This window comes from Ornithorhynchus anatinus, chromosome 21 (genome assembly GCF_004115215.2).
Source record: "Ornithorhynchus anatinus isolate Pmale09 chromosome 21, mOrnAna1.pri.v4, whole genome shotgun sequence".
NCBI classification, from domain to species: domain Eukaryota; kingdom Metazoa; phylum Chordata; class Mammalia; order Monotremata; family Ornithorhynchidae; genus Ornithorhynchus; species Ornithorhynchus anatinus.
Genome location: NC_041748.1, coordinates 14,515,952 through 14,529,968, shown reverse-complemented (window position 1 = coordinate 14,529,968; position 14,017 = coordinate 14,515,952). Strand labels below are relative to the sequence as shown.

Genomic DNA, 14,017 nt, shown 5'->3' with positions numbered 1-14,017 from the left:
ATCCAGCTATCATCCCATCTCTCTCCTCTCATCTCCCTCCTCCCCTCTCCTTTCTCCCCCTCCCTCCTCCCAATCCTAACGGAGTCCTGCAATGGTTTGCACCTCTCTGCTTTCTCTCCTCCAGCTCCCAAATCTGGACCTTCTACAAGCCAGCTTCCACTTCCTTCATTCCACTGAGCTGCCCTTCTCCCAGGTCAACAATGACCACTTCCTTATCCAGTCTAATGGACTCTATTCTGTCCTAATCCTCCTCGGAATCTCGGCTACCTTCGATTCTGTGGACCAATCCCTTCTCCTGGGCTCTAAACGTTTTTCTGATATGTTTTCCTGCTTCTATTCTTACCTTTCTAGCCCATCAGTCAATCAGAGGTATTTATTGAGCTCCTTAAATGTGGCTATCTACCAAGGCTCTGCTCTGGGTGCCCTTCTTAATCAACACTCACTCCCTTGGGGAGCTTATCCACTCCTACAGCTCCAACTACCCCCTCTAAGGGGACGATTCCCTTATTTATCTCACTAATCCTGACTTCTCTCCCTTTCTGTAATCTCGCATTTCCTCCTGCCTCCAGGACATGTCTCTGCAGATGTCCAGCTCACTAGGTCTAAAACTGAATTCCTCATCTACCCCGACAAAATCTCTCCTTCTTCTGCTCATTTTCTCAATCAACCCATCAATCATATTTATTGAGTGCTTACTCTGAGCAGAGCACTGTACTAAGCATTTGGGAGAGCTCTTTACAACAGAATTAGCAGACTCATTTCCTGCCCTAAGAGAGTTGACAACACCACCATCCTTCCTACTGCCCAACCTTGATATTACCCTTGACTCTTCCCCGTCTTTCAACCTCCTCCTCCATGCAAGCACAAGACCATAACAAACACACACTCCCTTTTGCCAAACCCCATCATTTCTTCCACCACAACATTTCAGGAACCTGTCCCTTTCTCTCCACCTAAATATCCATGGTGCTGTCCCAGATACTTGGCCTAACCTAGCATAGCTATTTCCTCAGCCTCCTCACTGACCTCCCTGCCTCTAGCCTCTCCCCTCTCCAAGTCTATAGTTAGCCCCGCTGCCTGGATCAGTTTTCTAAAACAACATTGTGCACATGTGTCTCCAGGCCTCAAAAACCTCCAGTGGTTGCCCACCCATCTCGGCATCAGTGAGAAACTCCTCACCAGTGGCTTAGAAACACTCAGTCAGCTTTCATTCTCCTACTTATGCACTTTTCTCCCAACTGTACCCTCCTCCTTCTTATGGAATTTGTTAAGCGCTTACTATGTGCCAGGCACTATTCCAAGTGCCGGGGTAAAGTCAAGCTAATGAGGTTGGATGCAGACCCTGTCCCACGTGGGGCTCACAGTCTTAATCCCCATTTTACAGATGAGGTAACTGAGGCCCAGAGAACATAAGTGATTTGCCCAAAGTCACATAACAGGCAAATGGCAGAGCCAGGAATAGAACCCAGGTCCTTCTGATTCTCAGGATGGTGCTCTAACCACTAGGTCATGTTGCTTCTCTTGAAAATTTTATTCCTCTCAAGTTAGCTTGTTCACTGTGCCACATTCTCACATTTTCCATCACTGATGTCTTGCTCTCCCTCACCCTCCATATTCTCCTTCCCTTCAGAGCCTCCTCCTGGAAGACTTACCTGAATAATCGTTAATCTTGCCCACTTGATTCATTCATTCAATTGTATTTATTGAACACTTACTGCATGCAGAGCACTGTACTAAGTGCTTGGGAGAGTACACTCACAAGAGGGTGTAGACATGTTCCCATATGTGCCCACAAGAAGTTTACAGTTTAGAGGGGGAGGCAGATATTAAAATAAATAAGCACTTCAAATTCCCACAACCCCTGTTGTATTTAGGAACATATTTTATACATTCTATTAATCTCCTTATCCTTATAATTTATTTTCATGTTTATTTAGTGTTATTGATTAGTTATTTTGTATTTAGAATTAATTTAGTGTTTATTTGTCTCATTTATCTTAGTGTTTTAGTTTACATTCTAGATTGTAAGCTCCCTGTGGGCAAAGAGTGTGTCTATGTTGTTCTATTGTACTCTTCCAAGCTCTTAGTTCAGTGCTCTGCACACATGATCGCCTGACTATATACCCCCACTAGGAGATTGCAAGATCACTGAGGAAAGGATCCCATCTTCTAAAAAGTTTACTTTCCCTATCCCTCAGTACACTGATCTGTACACAATAAGTGCTCAATAAATTCTCCTGATTTACTGATTGAAATAGAGGCAGAGGGCCTGAAAAACTTTTATTTGGGTGTGGAGAAAGAACAGTTTAAACAGCAGGGCTTTGATTCTTAATCAATGAAATATATCATACCTCTTGACTGTAACCCCTCTCAGGGTCACAGCTGGAGAGTTTCCAGTGCTCTACCAATCATGACTACAGGAGGGAGAGTCGAGCAGAGGCCTACCCATTGCATTCCTAGCTTGGCCAGTGGCTGGCGAATGGAAGGCAGTCTGCTACAAGTCAAAACTCACCCGTGTTGGGCAGCAGTGGCCTGAGAGAGAGTCGAGGGCAGAGACTCGCTTACTGCTTGGAAGGAGACAATGGTAACCGCTTCCGGATTTTCACCAAGAAAACTCTCTGGATCCACTGCCAGAATGATTTCAGATAAAAGTGGGACGTTCCGGGAGAAATGTGTCCATAGCGTCGCTACGGGTCGGACACGACTCGACAGCGTTTAAGACGACAACTTGACTGTAACCTATTACTCTAAATTGTAAGCTCATTATGGGCAGGGAATGTGTCTGCCAATTCTGTTGTATTGTACTCTCCCAAGAGCTTAGTACAGTACTCTGCACATAGTAAGTGGTCAGTAATACAATTGATTAATTGATTGATGGATGCATGGATAACGTATATTCATATATATATATATAATGGCACTTGTTAAGTGTTTAATATGTCCCCTGAACTGTACTAAGTGCTGGGGTGGATATATGACATGATATATGGTTGTATTCAGCACTTACATACATATCCGCAATTGATTTATATGAATATCTGTCTCCCCTCTAAGCTCACTGTGGGCAAGGAACATGTCTACCAACTCTGTTATATTGTACTCTCCCGAGCCTTTAGTATAGTGCTCTGTTCACTGAAAGTGCTCAAAAAATACAACGGATCCATCGATTGATACGAGGGCCATTTCAGGCTCAATTCCCCTTTAACACCGTGCCTGTATATATCCAGTCAGGAGAATCTGAGTAGGATTACAATGTGGAACTCCCTGAAAACTGGTGATAAGACTTTGATTTGCTAATGATTTAAATCAAATTCATATCTCCAAAACTCCCCATCTCCAACCCTAATCTTAGGGTTGTCTCCTCACTTGTTTTCCTTCCTTGAATTGCAAATAGAAAATCCAATCTTTAATTTACAGACCCTTTGAGGGAAAAGCGCCTTATCCAGGTCTGTTTTTAGAAACCCAATCTGCATATCTAAGCCAGTCCGCTTCAGACATCATTTAAGTCTGCGGTTTCCCTTTTCATGGGAACTGACAGATGTCAGGGAAGGATGGATGGGTTTCTGAGAGATAAAAGTGAGCCTGAAAGTTAGTATTATGATAGAATATATTCATTTTTTCCACATTGGTTTTGTTTTTAATTCCACTTAGAGAGCCGATGTTATTGTGACATGCGTCTGTGGAGGAGGGAGAGTGTTTTGATTATTTCTGTAGACTGTGTGCTTTTCTATCTTGGTAATCTTCAACCTGAAGTAGGACTCCACTACTACGAAAATATAACTTAAAATGACAATTGCTTCTCAGACTTCAAACCAAGAGGGAGAGGTATACGGGGTTCTTAGCTCCTGAAAGGAAGGCATTAAACAGTAATGGAATGATAACCTTCTTAACCTTCTAGTTTAATAACCACATTCAGTGTCAGAGAGCTATTGCTTACAGGAAAAACCTCCAAGCACAATTTTTTTTAATGGTGTTTGTTTAAGCCCTTACTGTACACTAGGCACTTTACTGAGCGCTAGGGTAGATACAAGCTAATCAGGTTGGGCACAGTCCATGTCCCACATGGATCTCACAGTCTCAATCCCCATTTTCCAGATGAGGTAATTGAGGCAGAGAGAAGTGAAGTGACTTGCCCAGGGTCACAGAGCAGACAAGAGGAGGAGCCGGAATTAGAACACAGGCCCTTTGAATACCAGACCTGTGTTCTTTCCATTGAATCAAGCTTTTTCTCTTATTAGCTTTTCTTCCCATTTTGAATTACTTTAATTTATTTTTTTTCAAGTAGTGACTAGACTCTAGATAACCCCTGCATGCATCTCAGGAGGTGGTAAAACATAGCAGACCCTAAAGAGATTTTGGAAATCCAGGGAAGAAAAATCTTAGAAAAGTCTTAGAATTCACCCTAAACCAAACACTTTCTCCCAGCAATGCTGTCTTCATCTGTGGTTGCCATGTGATTTCAAAACTGTGAATATGCATTTCATTAAGAAAATAATGGAATGGATATAACAAAATAATAACCTACCAAACTTTCCAATGTAGTGTGATGTCCTTACCATGTAGCATGTATGGTTCAAAATAAGTTTTTTTTTCTAATGATTGCAAGTCATCGACTATTATGAGGTATGGGATCTTAATTAATACAATCTACTCATTTCCTAACTGCCTTACATATGAGCTTTGGGTACTTGGGTGCTTTTAAAAATAAAGTTTTAGATTTGCAGAATGAGCTAACTCACAGTGGAATCATAAAATAACCTGAGAGACAATGAAAATATTTTGAAGCTGTTTCAAGAAAATCTTCATAGTGCACAATTCTAGGAAAAAGGTTATGGATAGAAAATAAAAAAGATAATACTACTTATAATATCTTGACCTTGATTTTTTTAAACATTAATCTCAGATGGTTAGAAGGACACTGTCAAGAATTCTGAGTTTGTTTTTTAGTGGGAAGACTTTCATCAACTCATTAGGCACTACATCATGTTATCCATTAATAAATCCAAGGGAAATTTTTAAAATGAAATCTTCTCCTCCCATGTTACAACTGACTACCTGCACCCAGAGACTAAAAACAAGTAGTGAAGCATGTTAGGAGGATATTGTTTTTCTGACCAAACCATAAAACATGTGCCAATGGCAGGAATACTGAAAAATAGATTAGATTTTCAACATTTGAGCAGTTAAAATTATTAAATGGGGCCCCTTCAGATTATGCTGCCTTTCTGGAAAAATGAGTTTTGTGTTGCTCCACCTAACACTAAATTCAGACAGTGATTTCCATTTCACTAGTATTCCTCTACCAGCTCCAAGGTAGCTTATACTGATAGTTTGGCAAAAAAGAAAAGTTTTTGAAGACAAGCAAAACTGCTTCAGGATTAAAAACAAACAAACTAGGACCCCAATTCTGTTGCCTATTTTTCTGAAATAATTCAGCTCATGCATCCTCTAACACTCAATGCACCTAGAAGTTTTGACATTAAGTAATTTGTGATAAGTACAGAAGGCAATTTCTCTATGGCCTTCAGAAAATACAAGTTATAATAATGAAAATAACTGTGGTATTGGTTAGTGCTTACCTTGTGCGAAGCACTTGAAAAAGCACAAGGTATATACAAGATAATCAGGTCCCACATAGGGCTCACAGGGTTTCCATTTCACAGATATGGCAACTGAGGTACAGATCAGTTAAATGACTTGCCCAAGGTCATACTGCAGAAAAGTGCCAGAGCTGGGATTAGAACCCAGGTCCTCTGACTCCCAGGCCGGTGCTCTATCTACTAGGCCAAGGGGCTTCTGATTATGGTAGAAGATTGAGGTTTCTTGCCCTTGGCCAGTGATTTCACCAGGGGCTCTGATCCTGAAATAATTTACTCTCCAAAACTGCATTTCCCCCAGGTCAGTGTTTGTTTTGTTGGTTGCTATTGGCATATGTTTTCAATGAGGATGGTGGGAGAGCAGGGAAAGCCCTCTTTGCATTATGTGTGATTCTCATTAACACCGAGCTATCCTTTCTGCTAGGATCTATAAAGCAGAATTGCCTCTGTTTTCCACAGGAGTTGTGGAGCATTTCCCATTTTGCTAAGAGAGGATGTTCAGATTTAGCTGAAAAATGATTAATCTTCAGGTTAGATTACCTTGGGCTTTAATCAGTCATTCCATCATATTTGAGTGTTTACTGTGTGCAGAGCTCAGAGCTAGGTGCATGGAAACGTACATTATCACAATATAACAGACATATTCCCTGCCCATAATGAGTTTACTGTCTAGAGGGGAAACAGGCACTGATATAAATAAATAAAATCACAGACATGTACATAAGTGCTGTGGGGCTGGGAAGAAGAATGAATAGAGGGAGTAAGACAGGGCGATGCAGAAGGGAGTTGAAGAAAAGGAAAGGAGAGCTTAGTCTGGGAAGGCCTCTTGGAGGAGATGAGCCTTCAATAAGGCTTTGAAGGAGGAGAGAGTAATTGTCTATCGGATATGAGGAGGGAGGGTGTTCCGAGCCAGAGGCAGGATGTGGGCGAGAGGTCAGTGGCAAGATAGGCAAGATTGAGGTACAGGGAGTAAGTTGGCATTAGAGGAGCCAAGTGTGAAGGCTGGGTTGTAGTAGGAGATCTGCGAGGTGAGGTAGGAGGAAGCAAGGTGATTGAGTGCTTTAAAGCCAATGGCGAGGAATTTCTATTTGATATAGAGGTGGATGGGCAACCACTGGAGGTTCTTGAGGGCTGGGGAAAAATGCACTGAACTTTTTTTAGAAAAATGATCTGGGCAGCAGAGTGAAGTATGGCCTGGAGTGGGGAGAGACAGGAGGCTGGGAGGTCAGCTGACATAGTAATCAAAGTGAGATAGGATAAGCATATGGAATAATTTGGTAGCAGTTTGAATGCAGAGGAAAGAGCATTTTATCAGCCCAATTTAGCCATATTTAAGCTAAAGAAAACCGTGTTATAAGATAGCGGGCAGGGAGGAAACATTCAAGGTTGTTATTGTCCAGTGTCAGGGTAAAAAATCCAAGTCATACTTTTTTCCAGGAGGCTGTTGGAGCAAAAGGGACTACTCCCTTGCCAATGCGCATGCATAATTCCCTCAGGGAGGTAGCAGTTTGTCGGGGGTCTGCTGCTGGAGTGGGAAAAACTATTCTGGCTGGAGAGGTGAGAGGGAAGTGATAGTGGTTGGAAAGGTTGATGGAAATACTTTCAGAAATTGGGTTGTGGTTTGGGAAGCAGCATGGCAAAATGGATAGAGCACGGCCTCGGAGTCAGAAGGTTGTGGGTTCTAATTCCGGCTCCTCCACTTGTCTGCTGTGGTACCTGGAGCAAATCACTTCACTTCTCTGGGCCCCAGTTGTCTCATCTGCCAAATGGGGACTGAGGCTGTGAGCCCCACGTGAGACAGGGACTGGGTCCAACCTGATTTGCTTGCATCCACCCCAGCACTTAGTACAGTGTCCAGCACATAGTAAGTGTTTGATAAATACCACAGTTACATCCCATATGGGGAAACAGGGATGAAGTGGGTGAAAGCCTGGGAGAAGCCCAGCAGAGGAGCAAAGCAGCTGCCCAGCGGGGAGGGGTGGGAGCTTGGGTATTCTTTCAACCAGTGTCGGTTATCTTATCGGCAGGAAGAGAGCCGACCCCCATCCTGAGAGACCAGTCACTTGTCTGGCTGTGTGACCTTGAACAAGTTTCTTCACTTCTCTGTAGCTCAGTTACATCACCAGTACAATGGGAATAAGACTGTGAGAACCATGTGGGACAGGAATGTGTCTACTACTTTACTATTACACTCTAGTGAGTGCTTAGAACAGTGCTCTTTATATAGTAAGCATTAACTAAGTACTTCTGACTGACTGTACGCTTTACTATGTGTAATACACTGTACTAAGCACTTGGGAAAGTCCAATGCGACAGCGTGGGTAGACATGTTCCCTGCCCACACAGCACTTACAGTCCACAGGGAGAGACAGACCTTAAAATAGACTTTGGATAAAGGAAATAGTAGAGGAATAGAGTAGGCTAGCATTCTCAATTAAAAAAAAATAGTACCTGGGTCTCTGTCTTCCTTCTCTTGGTCCTGAAGTAATGTTGATATTCATTGGAAAAGCAAAATGTGGCAGCTGAAAAAGGCAAGAAGAATTTCCATGTTAAAAAAATCACAAGGCTCTAGGATGACCCATTTGAATCCATCAATAGATAATCAATCATATATATTGAGTCCTCCCTGTGTGTAGAGCACTGTACTAAGCACTTGGGAGAGTACAACAGAACAGAGTTGGTAGAAACATTCCCTGCCCATGCTGATCCTACAGTCTAGCGGGGAAGAAAGATATTAATATGAATAAATAAATTACAGCGATATGCATATATGTTGCGGGGCTGAGGGAGAGGTGAATAAAGGATGCAAATCCAAAGTCAAGGCTGACAGAGAAGGGTTGGGAGAAGAGGAAATGAGGGCTTATCAGGGAAGGCCTCCTGGAGGAGATGTGCCTTCAATAAAGCTTTGAAGGAGACATTTGGACCTACACTCTTGGGATAAATACCTGAAAGCTAGAAATTCTTCAAGGAAGCTACACCTCCTTTAATCGATTAATAGCATTTATTGAACACTTGCTGAGTGCAGAGCACTATACTAAGCACTTGAGAGAGTACAATACAACAGAATTGCTGCCCACAAGAAGCTTACAATCTTCAGCCCCTTGCGTTATTCCCCAGGCATGAGTGTCTAGGGACAATGAGCATAAAAATCACTATATTATTTTCGGAGGCTGAGGAAAGAAAGGGAAAGATAGGGGAGGAATGTGGTAGAATCTCACAGTCGGAATGCACGCTCAAAAGCCATTCTGTGAGGCTACTCTAGTAAAGCAGCGTGGCTTAGTGGAAGGCACAGGCTTGGGAGTCAGAGGACATGGGTTCAAATCCCCGCTCTGCCACTGGTCTGCTGTGTGACGTTGGGCAAGCCACTGAACTTCTCTGTGCCTCACTTACCTCATCTGTCAAATGGGGATTGAGACTTTGAGCCCCAAGTGGGACAACTTGAGTACCTTGTATCTACCCCAGTGCTTAGAACAGGGTTTGGTAATAATAATAATAATGCTGACATTTGTTAAGCGCTTACTATGTGCAGAGCACTGTTCTAAGCACTGGGGTAGATAGAGGGTAATCAGGTTGTCCCATGTGAGGCTCACAGTCTTAATCTCCATTTTCCAGATGAGGTAACGGAGGCACAGAGAAGTTAAGTGACTTACCCAGTAAGTGCTTAACAAAGACCATAATTAAAAAAAAAATCAGAAGCTAATGGAGCAAGCATTTGTACTTCACACCAACTAAGCCCTTATTTCCCCTACTTCTTTTCCCTTTTACTTCAACTTTGGATCTATACCCTTTATTCAGCCCAACCTCAGCCCCACAGAATTTATGTACCTATCTGCCATTTATTTATTTATGTATTTATTTGTTTATTTATTTATTTGTTTGTTTATTTCTATTAACGTTTGTCTCACCCTCTAGACTGTAAGCTCCTTGTGGACAGGGATGATGTCTACCAACTCTGCTATATCCCCAAGCTCTTAGTACAGTGCCCTGCATCCATGAAGCACTCAATAAATATGATTGTTTGCAAGAAAATGGAGTTAGTGTCACTATTGCAGGACATTTTCAAGCATAGTACAGTACTCTGTACAGAGTAAGTGCTCAGTAAGATAGATTGATGGATTGATAGTTTAGCTGGGGTACTCATCGGGATCTTGACAATCAATCAATAAATGATATTTATTGAGTGCTTACTATTTGCAGAGCACTGAACTAAGAACTGGGGAGAATACAGTAGCCTTTTCACTCTAACTCCATCTTGTCTGTCTCTCTGCCGACTTCCTGCCCATGTCCTGCCTCTGGCCTGCAACACCCTCCCTCCTCATATCTGACAGAAAACCACTCTCCCCACCTTCAGAGACTTATTGAAGGCACATTTCCTCCAAGAGGCCTTCTCTGACTAAATCTTCCTTTCCTTTTCTTCAACTTTTTTCAATGTTGCCCTGATTTGCTCCCTTTATTCATCCCTCCTCCCAGCCCCACAGAACTTGGGTACATATCTGTAATTTTATTTATTTGTATTAATTCCTGTCTTCCCCTCTAGACTATAAGTTCACTGTGGGCAGGGAATGTGTCTGTTATTTTGTTAAATTGTATTCTCCCAAGCGTAAGGACAGTGCTCTGCACACAGCAAGCACTCAATAAATGCAATTGACTGACAACAGAATTAGCAGACACTTTCTGTGCCCATAAGGACCTTATAGTTCAGAGGAGAACTAGCTAGTTGAATTCTAACTGGCATCAGATTCGATCACAGGTTTGCAGGGTGGTTTGGACAAATGTCCTATGGGGTTCAAATGGAAAAGCCACCATCTTGCCTGGAACAAAATTTTGCTGCTCTAGAGAAATCACTTTTGGAATCTCGGCAGCCAGAGAGGTGGAAAGGGAAAGAGAAACCCGTCCCTCTGAGCATTCTAGCTGTCTCTCTTGTCTCCGCCACACCCCGAGCCCCACCTCCATGCTTCTCAGAAAGCGGATCCAGGGAGAGGGGACCTTTCGCATCTCCGTGCCAGAGTAGCAAACTGTCCTCCGTCCCGCTCTGTCCAATGGGACCAAGCTGGCAGTGTACTGAAGTTGGCCGAAGGCCCTGTTCCTTCCTAGGCCGGGCATACCCTGGAGGGACTCAAACACGATCCCATGATGGTGAGCTCAGAGGTGCAACCTACGTCACCCTGAAGTATTTGAATCAAGTCTGCGTCAGTCCCGAGAGGCGTGTGGAGGGAACATTTTCTCAGTTGGTGTTGGGAGCTGAACCCAAGCCAGGATGGGAAGGTGGGCCGGGCCTGCCCTTCCCCCTCGACTTCGAGCCCTTCAGCAACCCCCAAATGATAATAATTGTGGTATTTGTTCAGGGCTTACTGGGTGTCAGGCACTGTACTAAGTGCTTGCGGGATACAAGCAAATGGGGCTGGACACAGTCCCTGTCCCACACTGGGCTCACAGTCTTAATCCCCATTGTCCGAATGAGGCTCAAAGAAGTGAAGTGGCTCACCCAAGGTCCTATAGCAGACAAGTGGCCGAGTCAGGATTAGAATCCAGGTCCTTCTGACTCCAAGGCTTAGGCTCTATTCGTTAGGCCATGCAGCGCCAGGGGAGATGGGTGAGCATGAGGCCTTCAAGGATGGATGAGGGTCCAGCCATATCTGGGCAACACAACTCATGCCAATCCTTGACCGGGGCTAGGGCCCACTGGGGCAGGACCCAGATTCTTCTCCCATGCAAGCTCGACATGGGCAGGGAATGTGTCCATTTATTGCTGAATTGTACTCTCCCAAGTACAGTGCTCTGCACACAGTAAGTGCTCAGTAATTACGACTGAATGAATGAATGTCTCTAGGAGAATCAAGCTTTCCCTTTGGTTATCAAGGCCTAGGAGATCTTCACCTGCTCCCTGACTTTCTGTGATTCTCATTATACTAATAATAATTATTATTAATATTATTTTGACATTTGTTAAGCACTTACTATGTGCTAAGCAGTGTTCTAAGCACTGGGGTAGTTACAAAGTTGTCCCACGTGGGGCTTGCCCAAGGTCACACAGCAGACAAGTGGTAGATCTGGGATTAGAACCCAAGTCCTCTGACTCCTAGGCCGTGCTCTTCTCGTATGCCATGATGCACATAATGAGCTTACGGTCTAGAGGGGGAGACAGGCATTAGTGCAAATAAATGACAGATAGGTATTTAAGTGCTGTGGGGTTGGGAAGGGGGATGAATAAAGGAATTACAGACTACTACCAATAGTTGAAACCCAAGACTAACAACAAGACAGACTACAAACCACCGAAATGGTTGAAAACTAAAAGTTATAACAATACGAGAAGTAGCATGGCCTAGTGGACAGAGCAGGGGCCACAAGTCAGAGGGATCTGGGCTCTAATCCCAGCTCCGCCACTTGTCTGCAGGTCACTTCACTTCTTTGCGCCTCAGTTACCTCATCTGTAAAATGGGGATCATTATTAATAATAGTAATAATAATTGTTGCATTTGTTAAGTGCTTACTATGTACCAAGCACTTTTCTAGCGCTGGGGTTGATACAGGGTAATCACGTTGTCACATGAGGGGCTCACACTTTTAATCCCCATTTGACAGATGAGGTACCCGAGGCACGGAGAGGTTAAGTGACTTGCCCAAGGCCACAGAGCAGACAAGTGGTGTAGGTGGAATTAGAACCTGTGTCCTCTGACTCCCAAGCCCGTGCTCTTTCCACTAAGCTACACTGCTTCTCATGTGGAACATGATGTATTTGTTTCTACCCCAGTGGCTAGCAAACAATATGGATGGCAAACCTCTAAAATGGTTGAAATCTAAGAAGTGGTGCTTCATTGTGGAAAGGAAGTCATTATGGGATGTGGGTATTGCCAGTTTAAGGAATTGCAAGCAGGTAGACATTTTCAGAAGATACCTTATTTTTTTTCTAAATGGTAGTTTGTTAAGCACTTACTATGTGCCAGGCACGGTACTAAGCGCTAGGGTAGATACATGCTAATCGGATTGGACACAGTACATGTGCCACATGGGGCTCACAGTCTTAATCCCCATTTTACAGATGAGGTTACCGAGGACCAGAGAAGTTAAGCGACTTGCCCAAGGTCACACAGCAGACAAGTGGAGGAGCGGGAATTAAAACTCAGGTCCTCTGACGCCCTGGCCCATGCTCTTTCCACTAGACCCCGCTGCCTTTTGACAGAGGTTCCATTTAGAAACCACCTCAGTGCTTCTTGGAACCCGCAAGTGCTTCTTCTGGTGCAGTTTTTTCAGCGAGGAAAAAACTTCCAGGTGAATCTGGTAATTAGTTTTCAGCTCTGGGAGGATTAGCAAAGCTGTCACCAAACAGCTAGGAGGCCCTGTCTAGCCTTTCATCCTAGCCCAGGGAATGGGAGCCCCCTGGGCTCCTTTTTGGTTTGCCTGGTCCTCGGCAAATAGATCTTGGACCCATCCTTAGCCCTCCCTGGCAGAATGGAGCGGGAAAGATTGTTCACAGATAAGTGAGAGAAAAATAAGACTGAAAGGAAGCCGCCCTCTTTTCGATGTGAAAAGAGAGAGTGCGCCTCATGGAATTGAATTCCACATGAATTTAAATTGATTACCCTGAAAATTTTGTCAACAGGGGGAGTGTTAAGGGTAAATACGTCATGTCTCTGAGGAATTCAGCGATGAAAAAATGAAAAAGAAACAGAAATGAGGCCAGTCCCGGCAGCCCCTGAAGCATGAAGAACCAGAAACCACGTTTCCCAAGGTCTCTTCTGCTTGTCTGGACCAAGTTCATTTTTCCTAAATATGTTGCTGTTGCTCTGAGATAAATCTTGTTTTCAGGCTGTTGAAAGTCAGTGGGTGGTAAGATGAAGCCATTCTTTTAGTGATGCTGTGATCTATGTGCATACTAAAATGCATTATGGGGATTTCATTTGTTGAGCACTTACTATGTGCCAGGCTCTGTACTAAGCGTTGGGGTGGAAACAAGCAAATTGGGTTGGACACAGTCCTTGTTCCACATGGGACTCACAGTCTCAATCCCTATTTTATGAATGAGTTTACTGAGGCTCAGAGAAGTGAAGTGACTTGCCCAAGGTCACCCAGCAGACAAATGGTAGAGCTGGGATTAGAACCCATGACTTTCTGACTCCCAGGCCTGTGCTCTTTCCCCTTCACCATGCTGCTTCTCACTACACCCTGCTGCTTCACAAAGTTCGCATGTTTGGAGACTTTGGAAAGGAAGATGCACGTCCTTTAAAAAATCGTTTTTGTCAGTGGATGCTTCTATACCACTATAAACTCCATCCTCTAGATTGGAATCTTGCTGTGGGCAGGGAACATGGCTACTATGTTGTATTGTACTCTCCCAAGTGCTTAGTACAGTGCTGTGCACACAGAAAATGCTCAATAAATAACACTGATTGATTAGAGAGTGTTTAGAGGACTGGATA

At 43.7% G+C, this 14,017-nt stretch overlaps 1 non-coding gene across 1 annotated transcript; it reads left to right on the top strand.

Annotated features, from left to right (window-relative positions):
• Positions 1 to 2,364: 2,364 nt before the first annotated feature.
• On the top strand, positions 2,365 to 2,502 carry LOC114806215. The gene has a single exon (XR_003754251.1). It is a non-coding gene; the product is annotated as a small nucleolar RNA SNORA7 (small nucleolar RNA).
• Positions 2,503 to 14,017: the final 11,515 nt, after the last annotated feature.